General features: G+C 45.5%; 1 protein-coding gene and 1 long non-coding RNA gene across 15 annotated transcripts in view; one reads left to right on the top strand and one right to left on the bottom strand.

Annotated features, from left to right (window-relative positions):
• The window catches only part of CLIP1 (CAP-Gly domain containing linker protein 1), an 88342-nt gene extending 70595 nt beyond the window's left edge, over positions 1–17747 (bottom strand). For 11 of the 13 annotated variants that reach the window (XR_004974950.1, XM_036354469.1, XM_036354472.1 and 8 more), the window contains exon 1: positions 17648–17747. The gene's annotated coding sequence lies outside the window, so the exon portion shown is untranslated. Of the gene's footprint in view, positions 1–2290; positions 2666–3152; positions 3231–17647 lie in introns of those variants that run through there. The other 2 variants (XM_036354470.1, XM_036354471.1) reach the window with 2 other exon arrangements.
• Positions 17748–17868: 121 nt separating this feature from the next.
• LOC118678370 lies at positions 17869–20622 on the top strand. 2 transcript variants are annotated; one of them, XR_004974874.1, is made up of 3 exons: positions 17869–18186; positions 19022–19098; positions 20467–20622. It is a non-coding gene; the product is annotated as an uncharacterized LOC118678370 (long non-coding RNA). The 2 variants fall into 2 exon arrangements; XR_004974873.1 differs by lacking the exon at positions 19022–19098.

Genomic DNA, 20622 nt, shown 5'->3' with positions numbered 1-20622 from the left:
TACCACAAATTTTAACCAGCCTCAATGTTTACTAAGGGTAAGGATTATGATGTGTAAGCAAGAAGTTCATTTCAAAAATGCCAAAAGTGGTGTGTGTGTGTGTGTGTGTGTGTGTGCGTGCGCGCATGTGTTTTGAAAAATAAAAATAAAAATGCCAAAAGTGGAAACCTCACCATGACTCTGCAATAGTCCATCTTTGCTGAGAAAAGGCAAAATCGCCATGTTATTATTGTTGTTTTCCCCTCCTCCCTAGTTGTGGCATTTGCAAGCCAGCATAAATTAATAATTAGTGAAATTTTATTAATATTTCTAAGTAGTTAAAAATTCTGAAATCAGAAGGAAATATAATAGAGGATTAATAATAATTATTGCCAAGTGCTGGGATTACTGTTAGTTTTTATATCGTCTTTGTGTTTTCTTGGGTTTCTCAAATTTTATCTAATAAATAGGTATACTTTCATAAGCAGAAGAAAATGTAATGATTTTTGAGCCACAATAAAATAGCTTCTTCAACCAGAGAGTTAGGAAGCAGACTCTACTGGACTGCTTTCTTTCTTTCTTCTCCCTCTCCCCCCCACCCCCCCGCCAAGATTTTTGTATTTTTTAATTGATTTTTAAAGAGAGAAGAGGGGAAAGAGACAAACATCGCAGTGAAAGTGAAGCGTCCATAGGCTGCCTCCTGCACGCCTCTTACCAGGGGTCGACCTCGCAACCTGGGCATGTGCCCTGCCCTGGGCGCAGGAAGATGCCCAACCAACTGAGCCACACCGGCCAGGGCTCTACTGCGCTGCTTTCTGCCTAGGAACATAAATGCGGCACCAGGCCAGGATGAGGCGTGGGTACGCATGCGCAGTAGGTGAGCTGGGCACCAAGCCTCCTTCTTCCTCGAGTAACAGGCCACATTTCCCTGCTGCCTTTGCGGCTCAGTGAAGCCACGTGACTGAGTGCTAGCCAATGAAATGAGAGGAACGTGTGAAATGTGCGCCACTGCTAGGCCCCTGCGCTGGCCTGATGCAGACGGATGGGCGATGTCAAAAGCGTGGACTGACGATGGTGGGGGTCACAACGTGGAAGAAGCCTGAACCCCTGAATCCCACCTCCCCTTTCCCTCATCAGGAAAAACGTACCCCGGGCTTTTCGGAAATTGAAAATAAACTTTCACCTGTAAGTCACTAAAATTAGTGGGGTTTGCCATAGCAGCTAGCTTATCTTACCTAATACGGTGGCAAAAAGATTTAAAAAAACACAAAACTTTGCTCGGAGCTTTGCAATCATCTGGGCTAAGTAAATTGCTCAAAGAAACTTTTGGGATAAGCACGTGAGCTAGAAATGCTTCCTAGCAAAAAAAGCATAATTACACGAGTAATAAGTAAAAGTGCCACAGCCAACTCAACTGACACAAGGAGACTAGTGATGAGTGATCACTGTTCAAGTCAGGTGGTGGCAGCGTTCCCTCTACTTTTGTCTGTTAACATCTTTCACACAAAAAATGTTATTGTAAAAGGAATTTTTGTAAAATCCAAACCACGCTACCTTTTCAACCCCCATCACCTAAAAAACGCTTAAGCAATTTACAGAAATAAGAGGTTCCTCAAAACAAGCAGTTCCCCAAAACAAGCATCATGTAAATTATGGTCAAATAGAAACAAACAGTAGTCTCCATAATTCTTAAGGGTTTGTTTGTTTTTTATTTGTTTTTTACTCTGACCATTTAACAATATGTGTGGCTTAAAAAACACACAAATGTATGAGAGAGAAAGTTAGACTAGGAAATGAACACCAGGATTCTGTACCAGCTGGATGACCTCCAGCAAGTACACAACCCCTTCCGATACTGATGAGATAAGATCCATTTCTAACGCCATCCTTTTGTGGTTCCAGTTTTGGATTTCAAATCAAAACTCAAGTGAAGGGCAAGGATTCAAGTGAAAGGGAGGCGATAGATGCGGCAGCAGGTAAGCGGAAGCCTCTGCCGTCCGTGCAGAACGAACGGAATCTGATAAGATCAGCCTCCACATCACCTGGCACCCTCCACTGCAGGATCCGAGGCAAATCACACTCCACACTCCACTTCAGTCCCCTCGGAGTCCCCTTCGAACCCTCAGCAAAACAAACTGACTCCTTTATTTACTACATCCGGAAATTCTGCTGGGAGGCAAGGGAGAGTCGAAGAATTGGCAATGAACTTAATCTGCCAGGAAGGAGTTCCATGCTGGGCCTCCAGGAACAGGGCTGTTGGGGCAGTGGAGGGACCCCGAGGAAATCCAGCAGCAGGCAGGCTGAGACTTACCTGTGAACAACGGCACTCTGAGACGTCTGACCCCCTTCTAATTCTAACATGCTATATGTCCATGCACTTGATAGCCGGAGGGGAAGGGAAAGAAGTTCTGAGAGTAACGGAAGTCTAGTTTGAGAGAAAGGTTTCCGAAGCTGATTTTCAAGCCAAGCGAGAGAGAAATTCAAAGGCTGTGTTCTGCTGTCATATTCCTGAGTTTGGGAGGTTCATTCACAGCCTGCTCCTGTCCCCTGAAGTCATGGTTATGTAAGTGTCTGTTGTATGCTGTGTCACTTGCTGTCCCCCACCCCCAACACACAGCGACAACGCAGCAATGAAACCTGAGCGCGTCTGCTTCAGCCACTGAAAACATTACACAACACTCTGGTAGCTTTCCAAACTGACTTGCGTTTCCACCAGAAAAAGGCAAAGTTCTTCGATTTTCCCCTCCTTTCAGTTTCATTCACATGCACATTTCTGCATATACAGAAAAGACTGCAGGGAACAAACCTGAGGAGCATTTACATGCTTTCTTCAATTGATTCCTGAGGACAACACGAAAGGTTTTAACTTGACAGAAGACTATCAAAACCTAATTGATAGCTGATAGGCCTGCAGGGGACCAATGTAAACACATCTCATATCCTAGCTGAACTGAGCTTAATGTCCAGAGATGGGAAGTGCACCTTATGCCAGGTCGCCGAATGGTCTGTTTCTACACCAAAGCCCACATCCTTTATTTACTTTCTCAGGAATGGACTCAGAAAGAATACAAGCAGCCGCATCTCCTCACAGGGTCTTTCCTGCCCCATCATCTCCTCTGGACTCCCCTAGCCACTGTGCAGTCCTCTATTATTGAACGATGAATCATACTCACTCGCGTCTTGGTTGCATACCATGCTGTGACTAAGTCCCTCGTGGTCGGGGATGAGATTTCTCTTTGCATCCAAAGGACCTAGAAAAGTATCTGGTTCACACCCAGAGTTCTAAAAAGTTCTGCACTGACTCAGTATCAGAACAAGAACCTGTCAAATGATGCGCTACTGCTATTTCAAATAGAGCATCAAGTAACTGGAACTCACCCTCTAAGCATCTGAAGAACCTGACAGCATTAGAGGATTCCCAAACCCTGGAGTCTCCTTTTGAAAGGAGGCCAATGCAGCTATAGGCAAACTGCTCCATTACCACCTCCAGTGAGTGGCATGCAAGAGCTGTAAGTCTCAAATTATATCATTACCCTCCCTGACACTACTCACACTCTCATGGAAGGGCACGGTCTAATGGAAATATAATGCGAGGCAAATGTGTAATTTTGAATTTGCTAGTAACCATGCTTTAAAACAGAAAGAAACAGCAGAAGTGAATAACATTTTATTTAACCCAATATGTCCAAACTATCACTTCAAAATGTAATTAATATGAACATTATTAGTGAGCTACTTCACATTCTTTTTCTCATACTAGGTCATTGAAATCCCTTGTGTACTTTATACTGAGAGCACATCTCAACTTGGACTTGCCACATTTCACATGCTGCACAGCCACATGTGGCTGGCTGGTGGCTCCTGCACGGGGCAGTGCAGGTCTAGAATACATGTTTAAGGCAGCATAGAAAGTAGCTCTCAGGTTGGCATTGATGATAAATTTACCAATCAGATACCCCAAAGCCCCTGGGTAGGCAACATTTGTCTTCCCTACATCATTATAACACATAAGTGAGGAAAAGAGCACAAGAACCCTTGCATATAAAACTGTGAATAATTTCACTGTTCTGAAGAGAAAAAAGGAAAAGATAGCATTTACAGCAAGAGGGCTATTTGATGGGATACGTCTGAAGAAGCCCTGCTTATATAGCACAAGGCCCAGGAAAACTGACAGCTCAATGCCAGGAGTTTGAAAATACGCCCACACAAAACTCAAAGCAAAGTACGAAGATTGAGTTACAGATGAAAATTTAATAAGTGTGTCTCAAGATACAAGAAAGGAACCTGAGAGAGACTGGCAGACGTAAGGCCAATAGAGCAGGAGGCAGCATTTCAAGCACAAAGGGAGGGAGAACACAATTCTACTGAAGCAGCGTAGCTTTTGCTGTCTTTCCAACTGCAGGAAACCAATCCCACGTGATAAGAACATTGGAAAGACAGGCTTGGGGACTGGAAGGAAAACTGCAGGAGAGAGAAGTAAAGGATATGACTTTGGTATCAGCTATTTGTTTGTTTTTGTTTTAATTTCTTTTAAGTTATTTGTTTCTTACTAATCGGATTCCCGCCCCCCACCCCACCCCCCACCACCCCACGTAAACCTTTGGTGAATTGCCTTTGACTACAATTTAAAATGTAAGACCAGGGCCGAAACCGGTTTGGCTCAGTGGATAGAGCGTCGGCCTGCGGACTGAGGGGTCCCGGATTCGATCCCGGTCAAGGGCATGTACCTGGGTTGCGCACATCCCCAGTGGGGGGTATGCGGGAGGCGGCTGATCTATGTTTCTCTCTCATCGATGTTTCTAACTCTCTCTCTCTCTCCCCCTTTCTCTCTGTAAGAAATCAATAAAATATATAAAAAATAAATAAAATAAAGTAAAATGTAAGACCAGGGAAGAAAGAGCACTGTCCCAACATTTTAACACCTGGGGAACCAGTCAGTCTGAATAAAGATACACAATACTCCATGGGAGATGGAGAGGGAAGCACCTTCAGGACAGAGTATCTGTCAAGCACATGAGTGGTTGGTCAAGGTGCCAACAGCAACATGACACCACCTAAGGTCTCATTCGTCATTGTTCTGGCCTCCCAGAAGCTTGCCCCTGAACACAGAGAAAACGTGTGTGATGTCACCAAGCACAGTGTAGGGCATGGGCCACAGAAGGACCATTGCTCCAAATGAGTGTTGTAACAAGTGAGATAAACTAGAGAGAAGAGCAAGTTGGGGGGGAGGGGAACACGGGGACTAGAGCAAGGGGTTGGTTTAAAGCAGGGGTGGGGAACCTTTTTTCTGCCAAGGGCCATTTAGATATTTATAACATCATTCAAGGGGCATATAAAATTACTGACTTAAAAATTAGCCTGCTGTATTTGGTCAAACATATAGTTAACTCACCCCTAATGCCTTGGTAGGGCCAGACCAAATGATTTGAAGGGTAACATTAAAATCTTACACATGGGTCCGGCCAGCATGGCTCAGTAGTTGTTGAGCATCGACCTATGAACCAGGAGGTTGCGTCTAATTCCTGGTCAAGGCACATGCCCTGGTTGTGGGCTCCATCCCTAGTAGGTGGCGTGCAGAAGGCAGCTGATCAATGATTCTCTCTCATCATTGATGTTTCTCTCTCTCCCTCTCCCTTCCTCTCTGAAATCAATAAAAATATATATATTTAAAAAAATCTTACACATGGGAGGTGAGTCTACTAAGGCTGGTAATTATGACGATAGAAGGGGAAATTCCAAATGTCTTTATCCCACCATCTCCAGCAGTGCATTCCAAGACTGAGGAATAATGAAAAGATGAGCCAGGGAAAAAGGTCTCGCCCTGTCAGAAATAAACATACATAGAAAGTGAACGAGAGCAATTTTCCAAGTGCAAAGAGACAGAGAGTCCATATTCCAGAGAGCCAACTCTGTCCTTCCAAGGGGTATGCCTAAAAGGGTGGAGCAAATATGTTCAGGAGGCCAGAGCATCTGGAAATAGTGGTGGGGTTTTTTTTGTTGTTGTTATTGTTGGGGTTTTTTTATTGATTTCAGAGAAGAAGGGAAAGGGAGAGAGAGACAGAGATAGAAACATCAATGATGGAGAGGGAATAGTTGATTGGCTGCCTCCTGCACATCTGACTGAGCCCACAACCCAGTTGCTCTTGACCAGAATCAAACCCGGGACCCTTCAGTCCCCAGGCCAGCGCTCTATCCACTGAGCCAAAACGGCTAGAGCAAGGCAGCATCTTTATTGTAGCTTGAAAAGTACCAGCATTCTCCAAGGACCACCTGGCTAAAGAAACAGAACCTCCTAAGGAGTGAGAGTTGCCTGAGGCCTCTCTCACTGTTCATTCAAGTTATTTTGCACCGCCTTTGACAAACTTACACTAATCCACAAGCTTGGTAATAACTTATATTGTTGTACCTCTACATGGACACATTTCACCAGCCATTATAAAGCATGACACAAAATAATACAATCAGTTCAAGGACGGGAAAAGAAGACCTGAGAGAAACAGGTACAATGTAAAAAGACACCAACTTAACTATGGCACCACTTGTCAATACGTCCATTCAGTTCCACATCTCTCCATCTAGTTTATTCCCTTGTTTTACAGGATTTACTTACACTAATTCCAAAGAGCCATGTGTCTATTCTTCAAAAACATGGCCCTCACCGTCCTCCCTCACAAGGGGCCATCCCTTATTAATTTCAGATCTGTGTGCCTTTCAAATGGTGCATTACTGAACCAGAGTTATTGAATATTAAAGCCGTGCAAACTATCCTTTTTTAATTCCACTGTCAAGAATATTCATAAACACCGATATTTCCTCAAAGGTTTCCACCCCTGGGAACCTGCCAAGCATTCGCTCACATCTATCCAGGCCCTCCTGCTGTCATCACTCTGGACTCATAAGAAAAGCACTCACTGAAACGCCCGCCAACAAATGTCAGGGAGACTCCAGGAAGCAGAACCCTGGCTCTTCCTTAGCCTTCTATCACCTCATTGTGCTAAAGCACCACTAAGACCTATTTCCACCGATATTTATCTACATATGTAAGTATTTATTGCATACACAATATAGGATACAAGTTCTTAAATAGGCCAGACTCAAACAGCTTTAAAATCAACTGAACAATGAAAAAAACACAAACTGCATTCTCCAGCAAGGATAAAGTACAAAAGATGAAAGGTAAGCAAACAGTGCAGTCGTTGTTTACAAAGAACAATGTAAAAGCCCATTTTAGACACTAAAGGATTGACACAAGTGAGTAAGGGCAGAAAATTAATTGGCTCCGTAATTCAAATGGTGCTTACAAGAAGTGGTATTTCCAATTTCTAACTTATAAAGCAATTTATGAAATCGGCCTACCAACCTTAAGTGCTGGCTTGAGAATATCATACAATAAGATACTGAGAAAGCTTTACCACATCTTTCTATCGAAGTCAGAAGTAAAAAAAAAATAAAAATAAAAATAAATATATATATATATATATTTTTTTTTTTTTTTTTTTTTTTTTTCCAGAGAGGGAGAGATAGAAACATCAATGATGAGAGAGAATCATTGATTGGCTGCCTCCTGCGCACCCCACACTGGGGATTGAGGCCTCAACCAGGGCATGTGCCCTGACCAGGAATTGAACGGTGACCTCCTGATTCATAGATTGACACTCAACCATTAAGCCATGCTAGCCAAGCTCAGAAATAAAAATTGTAGCCCTAGCCGGTCTGGCTCAGTGGGTAGAGCCTTGGCCTGCGGACTGAAAGGTCCCAGGTTCGATTCCAGGCAAGGGCACATGCCTAGGTTTCAGGCTGGACCCTCAGTAGCAGGAGTGCAGGAGGCAGCCAGTGAATGATTCTCTCTCATCATTGATGTTTCTATCTCTCTCTCCTTCTCCCTTCCTCTCTGAAATCAATAAAAATAAAATAAAATAATATAAAAATTGTAAGTAAAGACTCAAGCTTAGGATGTTTGCTGAATGAAGTCAGAACAAGGTATAAATAGATAAGACCCAACCCTTTGAAAAATTACTGTGGTGCTTGAAAATTACGTTTTCTAAATTTAGAGTGTGTATGACATAGTATAGAATGCAAGCTGTACCCAGAGTTTCAAAGTCCACAGCACTTTTAAAAAGGAGGAGGAGGGGGCAGAAACCCAGTCGAGGCAAAGCGAGCTGGAGCATTAGACACGTTTTTGGAACTCTGTGCCATGGTGCAAACGCCTGCAACCAGGAACATCTTCATACACCCCAGTCCGAGTGAACAGTTATTTTCATTCCTGCTACACAGATCTACGCAAAAAAAACAAGCAAACCAGCCCTGGCTGGTTTGGCTCAGTGGATAAGACAGACTGAAGGGTTCCAGATTCGATTCCTGGTCAGGGGCACATGCCAGAGTTGCAGGCCCGATCCCCAGTGGGGGGGCGTGCAGGAGGTGGCCGATCAGTGATTCTCATCACTGATGTTTCTATTTCTCTTTCCCTCTCCCTTCCTCTCTGAAATCAATAAAATACATATATCTTTTAAAAAATATATATAAGCATCCTCCTAAAGTTCTTCCATCTGCAAAAGAACTGAAAAAGGGGTAGGGAGGAGCCATGAAAAGCTGAGTAATTGGAGCTATTTTGCTCATTTACACAAGTTTCTACAAAACCTAGTGGCTTTGTAACTCTAATACCACCAGCTTAAGATGGATCTTAAGAGGGACTGAAGTGACTAGGCCTGGTTAGTATCTCCCAGAAGAACTTAATAGGTCGACAGCAGTCAATTACACTAATGTGTAAAAAGGAGCAAACGTACTTAATATAGCATCATGGAATTTTAGACTCAGAAGAGACCTTGGCGATCTAGTTCAACTTCCTCATTTTACCACTGAGGAAAACGCTTCTAAAAAGTGAAATCATACCCTAGCCAGTGCTCAGTGGTTAGAACATCAGCCCACGTACTGAAGGGTCACGGGTTCGATTCAATAGATATAAATACACAGTGAAATCACTTGTTAGGGTCACAGTTACTTAAAACAGCCTAGGACTTAAACCCCAACCTCCAAATGAAAGACTCCTGACCTACATAAAGTATGCTGATGAGTAAAAGTTTCTGATCTGCCCACACTAAAAGCAAACACGTACCAACTGTTTGTTCTGAGCAAGAAAGGGGCACAAAGAAAACTCACACAAGAGTCAATTGCTTCCATGTTGGTTCTTTTCTCTTTATAAAGGCTTTCTTTTCTTATTTTCACTTTGCAAATGAGCAAATTTAAGAGTTGCTACAGGTCCCGTCCCCACCCCCTCCCTCAGGGATGTTCATTTATTGAGGGCCCCCCACCCTAGGATTATAGGTCTTTAGAGCCAACAGAAAAAATAACCACATTTCTATTTTCACAATACCTACAGAAGGATACCTGGCTATTTCAAGAGAAAATAACACTCTGCTAAATTTACCCACAAGTCCCTACGATAGCTTTCTACACAACCACCCTACACACTGTAAATGGAAACTAGAAATCGGTTTCATTTGACCCTGGCCAGTTTGGCTCAATGGATAGAGTGTCAGCCCTGAGACCGAAGGGTCCCGGGCTCAATCCCGGTCAAGGGCAGGTATCTTGGTTGGAGGCACGATCCCAGGCCCCAGTTGGGGCACATGCAGAGGCAATCGATGTGTCTCTCTCATATTGATGTTTCTCTTTCTCTGTCTCTCACCCTTCCTTCCACTCTCTCTAAAAATCTATGGAAAAATATCCTCAGGTGTGAGGATTAACAAAAAAACAACAACAAAAAGAAACTGTTTTCATTTGAATCTTAACACCCAACTTCATTGTTGGTTATTTTTTAGCTGTTGGATAATCTTCTACACAGACACACAGCAGGTTCTACCTTGGAAAGACACCCAACACACACACACACCTCTGTCATTAAGCTGTGGGAAATAAAATTGACAAACATACTAAAGGGCCTGAAATCTAGCAAGGCACAAGTTCTGACATGAGGAGCACGAGTTGTTTTTCCATGCTGAATATTTAACTTCTCATAAATTACAAGTTCTTCAGTGACAACTGTTCGTGTAAAATATGCCCTCGCCCTAGCTGGTTTGGCTCAGTGGATAGAGAGTCGGCCTGTGGACTGAAACGTCCCGGTTTCAATTCTGGTCAAGGGCACATGCCCAGATTTTGGTCTTGATCCCCAGTAGGAGACATGCAGGAGGCAGCCAATCAATGATTCTCTCTTATAATTGATGTTTCTCTCTCTCTCCCTCTCCCTTCCTCTCTGAAATCAATAAAAAATATTACTTAAAAAAAATAAAATAAAATATGCCCTTCAGTACAGCAAGGCACTACTACTCAAATTAACTTTCTAAACCATGGCAGAAAGAATGGTTTTCATTTCCCATGGTAATAGAAGTGGGTTTTCTCCCCATTCTAAGTTAAATGAAAGAAAAATTAAGGTGTTCATTCCTTTAGTAATGGGAAGTCAGGAAAATACAGGGATTAAAGGGAAGGAAAAAGAAGAGTTCTAACATGTACCCAGTTTTACATAAATTCATTTAATCATCACAAAGAGTATAGGAAGTAGCCATCATCCCCAATTTATAGATCAGAAAACTGAGCTTCAAAAGGTTGAGCAGTTTATGCAAGGTCTTCCATATGGTAACAGAGCTGGGCTTTCTGTCGGGCAAAAAACTGAATTCTTGCTCTTAACCTCACTTCCATGAATGGCCCTGGGTTCCCCAAGAGCAGGATGAGTGCCTGATTTACTCAACTTTGTATCCCCAAACATCGGAGCTGGTGCTTCCCTACAGTAGGTGCTCAATATATGCCTGGTGAATATTTGAATTAAAAGAGAATTGATGGCCCAGCCAGTTTGGCTCAGTGGATAAAGCATCAGCCTTCGAACTGAAGGGTCCCAGGTTCGATTCCAGTCAAGGGCACATGCCTGGGTTGCAAGGCTTGATCCCCAGTAGGGGGCATACAGGAGGCAGCTGATCAATGATGCCTCTCTCATTATTGATGTTTTTATCCCTCTCTCTCCCTCTCCCTTTCTCTATGAAATCAATAAAAATATATTTTACAAAATGAAAGAGAATGGATAAACTCAACAACAAAACAAACAACCAGTTTCAAACTGGACAAAAGACTTAAATGGGCATTTTTTCCAAAGCTATATAAATACCCAATAAGCACATGAAAAGATGCTCAACATCATTAATGATTTTTTTCAAATGTAAGTAAAAACTACACCAAGAATACCAGCTCACAACCATTAGGATAACTGCAATTAAAAAATAAAATAAAATATAAAAAAAGAAGAAAGAAAATAAGTGTTGGCAGGGGATACTGAGAAAGTGGAACCCTTGTACACTGTTGGTGGGAATATAAAATGATACAATCACTGTGGAAAATAGCATGGCGGTTCCTCAATAAATTAAAAAGAATTATCATATGATCCAACAATTCCACTTCTGGGTATATGCCCAAAAGAATTGAAAGCAGTATCTCAAAGTGATATTTGTACACCCATGTTCATAATAACATTATTCACAATAGCTAAAACATGGAAGCACTGACAGATGAATGGATTAGCAAAATGTGGTATATGCACACAATGGAGTATTATTATTCAGCCTTAAAAAGGAAGGAAATTCTGCAATGGAATACTACTGGGTCATAAAAAAGAACGAGATCTTACCATTTGGGAGGACATATTCTAAAATACTAACATGATTTTCTCTAGACCAGGGGTCCTCAAACTACGGCGGCCTCCACATGCGGCCCGCCGAAAACATTTGTTTTTTTACTTCAAATTAAGATATGTGCAGTGTGCATAGGAATTTGTTCATAGTTTTTTTTAAAACTATAGTCTGGCCCTCCAACGGTCTGAGGAACAGTGAACTGGCCCCCTGTTTAAAAAGTTTGAGGACCCCTGCAGTCTAGACAGAATTATGAATAATTTGTTCTTTTCTGTGGGTGTTTTTTGTGGTGTTTTATGCCTTATGCATTGAACCCACATATTATAAGATAAATTGTATATGTTATGAAAATGTAAGGGTCACTTGAATTGTAAAACATAAGGAAAAAAATAAACCTGAGAACCTCAAAGAAAAATAATAACTTCACTAAAAAACTAAAATCTAAATTTGACTCTGATACTAGATTCTCAATGGAATAACCTAACCAAGCCACATGTGCCTTACAACAAAAACTATCAATATGGCTTCATTTGATACACCCATGTATGAGACTTAGTGATAAAAGTTTTCTTTCACTGAGGCTGTAAAAAAGATAAAAAACAAACAAACTACCCTGCCTTCAAAGTTTATTTATTCTATAGTCTGGAAAAAAATGAAAATAGGTTCCTTACTGCCTTAGGTATTAGGACATAATATCTCTAATAAGAAATCATTTTGCCGAGGTGCCCTGGACGGTGTGCTCAATGGTTAGAGTGTCGGCCCAAGCATCAAAGAGTTGAGAGTTAGATTCCCGGTCAAGTTAAAGAGAGAATGCAGGAGGTCAAAAGATGTGATTACAAGATATTTAGGAAAAGATACTTAATACCTCTTATCTTTTCTGAGAGAGGAAAAAAATATGCCAAATATTTCAGTGCACTACTTGACTAGGGATTTGTAGAATCAGAAAACAAACATTCAAGTGGCCTTCCTTTTATATGTCCTTTAGACACCAAACCCCGGGTTCCGGGTGGTATGGACCCTGAACATCTGGTTCTTAGGCCCTTAACTTCCGAGGAGGCACAGTATATCAAGGGCTTGGCAATTTTAAGTGTTAAAAATGGGCAGAGTTCAAACTGGGATCCAATCCAAGCTACACTTAGACATAAGCAAGCAAAGAAGAGTACAAGTATCAAAACTCCTTAATTCAAATCCAAAGCAGATTAGACCTTCTGCTTCTAGAAAACATTAGGGCCGCAACATGTCTCTCTGTAATCTCATCCGAATTCCTGAGAAGAGGTGGATGAGAATGCGTTTGTTTCCCCAGGGAAAGACATACGGAGAAGGTTCCCAGCAGGGATCCTGTAACAGGACTACTTCCTCCTTCCTAATATTCTGCAAAGAAAACTTGCAAGATGTTGTTGCTGAACCACAATAACACAGTCAAAAAACGGACCCACCCATTGAGTTAGTGTGAGTGGAATCTGTCCTTCTGGAACTGCCAGATGGAGATTGGGAAAAAAAAAAAGTTCTTTACTAATTATGGCCAAGATTCCTTGGTACTTGGTGCCAACGCCAGGATTTTAGCCCAGATGTCCTAGCCAAATTCAAGGTGGGTTAAGTCTGCCAAACCTATCAAAAGGAAAAAAGGGCCTCTTCTGTTGCCCTGATTGGAATCTGAAGAGGTCACTCTTGAAATTCTTGTGTAGTACCATCAGTCAATATGGTTTCCCTTAAAAGTGCATTGTAGCTCAAATGCTGATTTAAAGCATATGGATTCTTTGAGTTCTATCTACATGGGAAACATACACTACACATATTAAAAATATATAAGATGCTATAATAACTTAAAGCCTCCCTAAATAAAAATGTTTTTAAAAATAATTTCATATCCAGGGTGATCCTGCCACTGCTTTCCAAATAAGATTTAGGAGACCTCCCCAGCCAGTTTGGCTCAGTGGATAGAGTGTTGGCCTGTGGACTGAAGAGTGTCCTGGGTTCATTTCTGGTCAAGGGCACATGCCCGGGTTGCAGGCTCGATCCCCAGTGTGAGGCGTGCAGGAGGCAGCCAATCAATGATTCTCTCTCATCATTGATGTTTCTCTCTCTCTCTCTCTCTCCCTCTCCCTTCCTCTCTGAAATCAATAAAAATATATTTTTTTAAAAAAGATTTAGGAGACCAACATGAAGGTTTATATTAAACATAAATTTTTGAACCAGGAAACTTTTGAGACTGAAAAAGGAAGACTTGGTAGCCAGGAGCACAATTCCAGGAAAAAGCTATATGTATGTGCAAATATCAGTTATAAGGCCTCCCAGGGTTGAGCAAAGATCCTGCACACAAATAGGAGAAAGCATACACCCAAAAGCAAGTCTGAACATCAAGTACTGGAGATTCCACTGCCAACATATTCTGTGCAAGGCTTAGCATAACATAATCTCGAGTTCAGTTTCTAGCTCTGTATTCACTGGCTATATGGCCTTTTAGTAAGTTAGTAAAGTTCTTTGAACCTCAGTTTTCCTATCTTAAACTCTTCATCAAAATCATGGCATGATTCTGTACCTTTCGCTATATTAATAAATACATATTTAGAACTACAACCAATATGATGTTATCTGCCCCCTCCCACGCCTCCACCTCAGGACCTTTGCACTTGCTGTTCCCTCTTCTTAGTATGCTCTTCCCTCTTGGATCTATATTCCTCACTTCCTCCAGATTTCTACTCAAAAGTCACATTCTCAACAATGTCTCCTCTGACCACCCTATCTAAAACTTCTATTACCCTAATTTTTCTCCCCAAAACTTAATATTCCCCCCTCCCTGTTTTCTTACCATGTAACACCACTATAACTTTTGCTAATATGGTTATTGTCTGCCTCCCCTACTTGAAGGGGGAGTTCAAAGAAAAGAGGGATTTCTGTCTGTTTTATTCACTGCTGTATCACCAGTTCCCAGAACGGCATCTGGCACACAGTAGGTGCTCAATAAAAAATCTGTTGAGGAAGAGAATTAATGACACCTTACAGACAGGTAAACCTTAGCCCCTCAAGCTGCCTTTGGGGAGAATATCACAACACTTCAAAAATACTATAAAGCTACCCTAGCCTGTGTGGCTCAGTGGATAGAGCATCGGCCTGCTGACCGTAAGGTCCTGGGTTCGATTCCGGTCAGGGGCACATGCCCGGGTTGTGGGCTCCATCTCCAGTAGGGGGTGTGCAGGAGGCAGTCGATCTACGGTTCTCTCTCATCATTGATGTTTCTATCTCTCCCTCTTCCTTCCTCTCTGAAATCAATTAAAATATATATTTTTAAAAAAATACTGTAAAGGAGAACAACAACAGGCTTGCAAGGAATAACACTGTCCATTCTTTTATCATAGAGAAAAAGACACTCTACCTCCCATCTCTCCTGTACAAGGAAGGGATTAAAGAAGCCGGTAAATTGGATAAAATGGGACGCTATATGCAGTGAAGTTAACTTTAGCTAACACTACACAGATAAGATTTTCTTTTAATGTTAATAGATAATAAGCCATTTTTCTGTGATTTTACAACATCACCTTCTGGATATGTTTTTTTCTCTTTAGCTTTGACTTCTATAGAACCAGTCTTGAAACTTATGGACTTCATATTTTCAATTAACTAAATAACAAATATTTACTGAACACATGGGACTCTGCAAAATCCTGTAGAGCAGTGGTTCTCAACCTTCCTAATGCTGCGACCCTTTAATACAGTTCCTCATGTTGTGGTGACCCCCAAACATAAAATTATTTTCGTTGCTATTTCATAACTGTAATGTTGCTACTGTTATGAATCGTAATGTAAATATCGGATATGCAGGATGTATTTAGGCGACCCCTGTGAAAGGTTGAGAACTGCTGCTGTAGAGGATGCTATGAAGTGAAATATATATGGTGGCAAGGACCTTATACAGGGCAAGGACCACACACACACACACACACACACACACACACACACACACACAAGACCAGAACTATATCTGCAAATGAAGAACTTCAGGCAGCCAACATGTGATGAATTCAAAGATGTCTCTCTTTGTATGGAGTATACGAGGCCCAATTCATCTCTTACACGCCATCCACTAAGCCTAGAATACCAACAAAGACAATACTTAAAAAGCAAGAGTCAAACATGACTGAAGTTAAGTTCACATGCATTTATGGGTCACATGGGATGCAACAGACTCAGTATCAAATACTGGGTAAAAAAAAAAAAAAAAAAGTTAACTACAAATAAGGGCACCAAATTCTAAATTTATAAAGTACAGAAACCAGATGGGCTTATGTTGTGCTTAGCCACAGGTAGGAGCTTAAGCAATTGTTAAAAAAGCAGAGAAGGTGGTGGTGATCTTTTCTCTTCAGACGGAATACCTGCAGGTTTCCACCCAGTTTTAGTCTTGTGCGTTTGTTTTTTTTTTTTACTCCTTTGAACCAGGTCTAGGGGGAAACCTAAGATGCACTTTTTTCTCTGAACCTTAAAAACTCAGCACCAGCCCTTCGCCAACCAAGAGTTACTCGAGGCTAGACTCGCTCCTTGCTAGAGATTCACCATACTCATTTACTTATTAAGCACCTGGAGTCGGAATACCTGCGCTCAAATCCGGACACCACCACTTCTTAGCTACTTATTAGCTGTGTGAACCCGGGCAAGGTAATTAACCTTCCTCAGCCTCCTCTTTAAAAGGGGGAATCGGGACACAGAGCACCCTCCTTGGGTTAGATTGATTGAGATAAACCATACAAAAGGCTTGCCCCGAGCCTCACCCCAAGAAGCCCTCAATAAACGTAATGATTATTTTCAGGGGATGAAAATGCCCCACGGCTGGGAGCAATGTACCTGAGGATTCTTGCAATAGGTTATCATTAAAGCCAAAGTCAAACACTAGGATTCTGAATGTCAACTGTAATTGAAAAAAAAAAAAAATTAAAAGCCAAAAAGTCAAAGGCTTTGGTGTCTGGACTTGTGGACACTATAAACAACAGGAATGACGATAATAACAGGGCAACACCAACCAGACTCATAACCTGTCACAGCGGCAGCAACGGGACCCCTGACGGACACCGTCCTCACCGAAACGGGCAGGCAAGGCTGCTGAATCCAAAAAAATAAAATTGCAGAATTTTTTCCACCCTCTTCTTTTAAAAAAAAAAAAAAATACGGTAATTGGTGCCCAAGTTTTGCTAAAAACAGACATCTCAAAAGACTGCGGATTTAACGTGTCATTTCTCCCTGCGGGAGGTGGGGCCGCGGAGGGAGGGGGGCCCGGCCGCAGGGAAAGGCCACGCGCGCGGAGGAGCAGCCGGGTCCGGGGCTCGTCCCCGAATTCAGATCCGGTGTCTGGAGCCCGCGAGGGGGCACGGAAGGCTCGGCCTTTGAAATAACCTGGAAACAAGTGTCATCTGCCTTCCGGCCAGTCCGCGCCCAGGCACAAGGTTCGGGTGCCGGAGCCGCGGTGCGATCCGGAAACCCTGGTCCCGCTTCCCAACCACCGTCTCCAAGAACCACAGTCCCACCCGGGGGGCCGGGGGACGGGGAACAGGGGGGGGACGGGACGGGGCAAGAGCCACCGCAGCCAGGCCGGGCTGTCCCGCCGGCCGGCGCCCGCCCCGGAGGCCACGGCCACGGTGCCCTCCGTCCGGCTCGCGGGCACCGGGCCCGAGGGCTGAGGAGGCTCGGGCGACCCGGCGGCGGCGCCCGGGGGCAACAGGTCCGGCCGGGCCCTGACCCCCACCCCCACCCCAGGGCCGAGCGCAGGGGAGAGGAGAGGGGCGCCCGGGGCGGCGCAGGGCGCGGAGTCCCAGCTCCATCTTGAGGCGGCGGAGGGAGGAAGGCGGGCTCGGCGCCACGGGGCCGGCCTCGGTCAGCCTCTCCCGGGACGCACCCCGGGACCGCGGGCCTCCAGGGCCGGCCCCGCCCTCGGAGCTCCCGGGCCCCTCAAGACGCGGGACGAGGCCGGCGGGGCGAGGGGAGGAGGGACGGGGAAGGGACCGGGCCCCACTCACCGCCGGCCGCCGCCTCTCTCGCCGCCAGTCGCCGCCACCTGCACCTCCGCAGCCGCAGCAGCAGCAGCCGCCGCTGCCTCCCGCCTCCCGGCTCGTCGGCGCGGGGCGGGGCGGGGCGGGGCGGGGCGGGGAGGGGAGGGGCGGGGCGAGCGTGACGCGCCGCCTGCACCAGACGCCAGGCGGCTCCTCCCCCGCGCGCCCCGCCCTCGGCCGCCCCGCGCCCCGGCCCCGCGGCCCCCGCCGCTTTGTCTGCACCCGCCGCGACCCACGGCCCCGGGGCGGGAGGAGGGCGCCAAGGACCCCGAGGGGCCTGCGCCCGCGCTGCTCGGCATGTCAGTTCCGCGCCGCACCCCACGCCCCATCCAGCCCGGACCGCAGCCGGTTCCTTGGCGGCTCGGCTTCCCCCTCCCCCTCCCCCTCCCTCTCCTCCCCGACCCTCCCCCACCACCGGCGAGAAATCCTTTGAAAGCATCGAGGAGAAGGTGCGCTCATCCTGCTCCGAGGAGGGAGCATCCCGTCTCCCTCCGGGAAAGATGAGGGTGAGGACGCCCCGGGGAACGGCTGGCAGGCGCTGCCCGCAGCCAGGGAAGCCCGAGGGCGGACAGTCCCTTGAAACGAGCCCAGCCCCCCCCCCCCCCCCGTCCCCTCCGGCTGGAGAAAGGCCCCTTTGATTCGCCCCGGCCGCCTGGACCGGAGCCCCGGTGAAGGTCCCGGCCCCTCCTCCCCGCAGGGAGCGCTTTTCAAAGCCTTGGAGGGCGCCCCGAGGGGTGACAGCCGCAGCCCGCGCCGGGCCGGTGCAGCAGAGGGCGGCCAGCATTTCACTCCCATGGACCATGGCAACCCCCGAAGCTCTGCGGCTCCCGGGAGGGAAGTGCAGCTGTCAGTCAGGATTGTGCAGCGGCTTCGTGGCGGAGAAGGGAGCCCGGCTTCCTCCTCCTGCCGCGTGGAAGGGAATCATCAGGAGGGTGACCCCTTTGCTGACCTTTATGCAAAGCACGGAGCTGCTGCCCGGAGCAGGGGGAGGGAACTACAGGGGAAAGGCACGAGATTCTGAACCTAGTAGGTTAATCCGGGGGCCCCTCACCTCCATTCACCTTTGAAATCCCCCAAACCGCTATTTCCTAATTCAACAACACCCTGGTTTGCAAGCTCCGAGTGGTGGTGGCAACCCCTGCGATCCAGTATCCATATTCCTCCTCTGAAAGGCACACCTCCCCCCACCCCCTCCCATCTAAACACTTTTCAGCTCTAATAGGCAACCCGAGTAATAATCATAGATGCCATGGCATAGAGTGAGGCAAGGACCACTGCTAACTAATGGCGGGTGCAGCTATAACCACTTCTGTTTAATTCTCTTCTGCTCTGCTTATTCAGCTAAACAGGTGCCTGCAGAGCTGGACCGGGAAAGAGGGCGGTGGGCAGATGAAATCTGAGCCTCAGAGCGTGAAGGAGTAGGTGACTGCCCCCTGGACCAACTACCCCAGACCTGCACACATCCCCCCAGACACATGCACCCCTGAATAACCATCTTCCAGAGGCTGCACAGGCAGGCCAGGGGAAGCGGGGGGTTCTGAGGGTAAGAGAAGCAGGATGGGCCCCACCAGCATGGGTCAGTGGTTGAAGGTTGACTTATGAACCAGGAAGTCACAGTTCGATTCCCATCAGGGCACATGCCCAGGTTGCGGACTTGATCCCCAGTGTGGGGCGTGCAGAGGCAGCCAGAAATTCTCTCTCATTGTTGATGTTTCTCACTCTCCCTCTCCCTTCCTTTCTGAAATCAATAAAAATATATTAACAACAAAATATATATATATTTTTGCCCTAACTGGTTTGGCTCAGTGGATAGAGTGTTGGCCTGCGAACTCAAGGGTCCCAGGTTCAATTCCGGTCAAGGGCATGTACCTTAGTTGCGGGCACATCCCCAGTAGGGGATGTGCAGAGGCAGCTGATCGGTGTTTCTCTTTCATCGATGTTTCTAACTCTCTATCCCTCTCCCTTCCTCTCTGTAAAAAATCAATTAAAAAAATATATATTTTAAAGCAAGGTGCCATTCAGTGTGCATAATATATAAAATGCTGGGTGTTTTTTTTTAAATAAGCAAAGGAGAATATATATATATATATACTAGAGCAGCGGTTGTGAGCTGATAGTCCGCAGACCACTGGTGTTCTGTGAGGTCCGAAATGTTGGCAACCGCTGGTTTAAGGAAACCTTTGGAGCAGCAGTCACCAACTGGTGGTCCGTGGACCACTGGTGGTCTGTGAGGTCCAAAAGGTTGGCAGTCGCTGTACTAGAGGCCCAGTGCATGGATTCGTGCACCAGTGGGGTCCCTCAGCCTGGCCTGCGCCCTCTTGCAAATCTGAAACTCGCAGTCTGACATCCCCCAAGGGATGTAGTAGTGCTCCAAGCGGCAGGCAGCCGGGGAGGAGCCCAAGCTTGCGCTGCCCCCGCTCATCCTGGCCTTGCTGCACCTGCATCTGCTCAATTACACTGCCCAGGAGGCGGGAGAAGCTCTGCTGCCACAGCTGCACTCACCAGCTGTGAGCCCCACTTCTGGCACCCTTGGGTCAGCTGAGCTGCGCCCCTGCTGTGGGAGCACACTGACCACCAGGGGGCAACTCCTGCATTGAGCGCCTGCCCCCTGGTGGTCAGTGCATGTCATAGCGATTGGTCGACTCATTCAGTTGCTTAGGCTTTTATATATATAGATGTATTTAATGGAAGTATTTATTTTAAGCCAAAATTAATGCTCTTTTCTTCTCTTGTCTTTCCTTATACCTGACTTTGACCCTAAACAATCCATTTGCTGTGCCTGGAAGATGGGAGCGAAAGTGAAGCCGAGTTGTTACCCAAGAACAACAAAGAAAAAAAAGGAATTCAGGTTTTGGCATTCAAAACAGGATCTTTGTAACAGCTTTATTGAGATGTGATTCACATACGCTATAATGTACCCATTAAAGTGTACAATTCAATGA

This window comes from Myotis myotis, unplaced genomic scaffold (assembly GCF_014108235.1).
Source record: "Myotis myotis isolate mMyoMyo1 unplaced genomic scaffold, mMyoMyo1.p scaffold_m19_p_20, whole genome shotgun sequence".
In the NCBI taxonomy this organism is placed as follows: domain Eukaryota; kingdom Metazoa; phylum Chordata; class Mammalia; order Chiroptera; family Vespertilionidae; genus Myotis; species Myotis myotis.
Note: the sequence above shows the minus strand (reverse complement) of the source record. Positions and strands in the feature narration are given on the sequence as shown.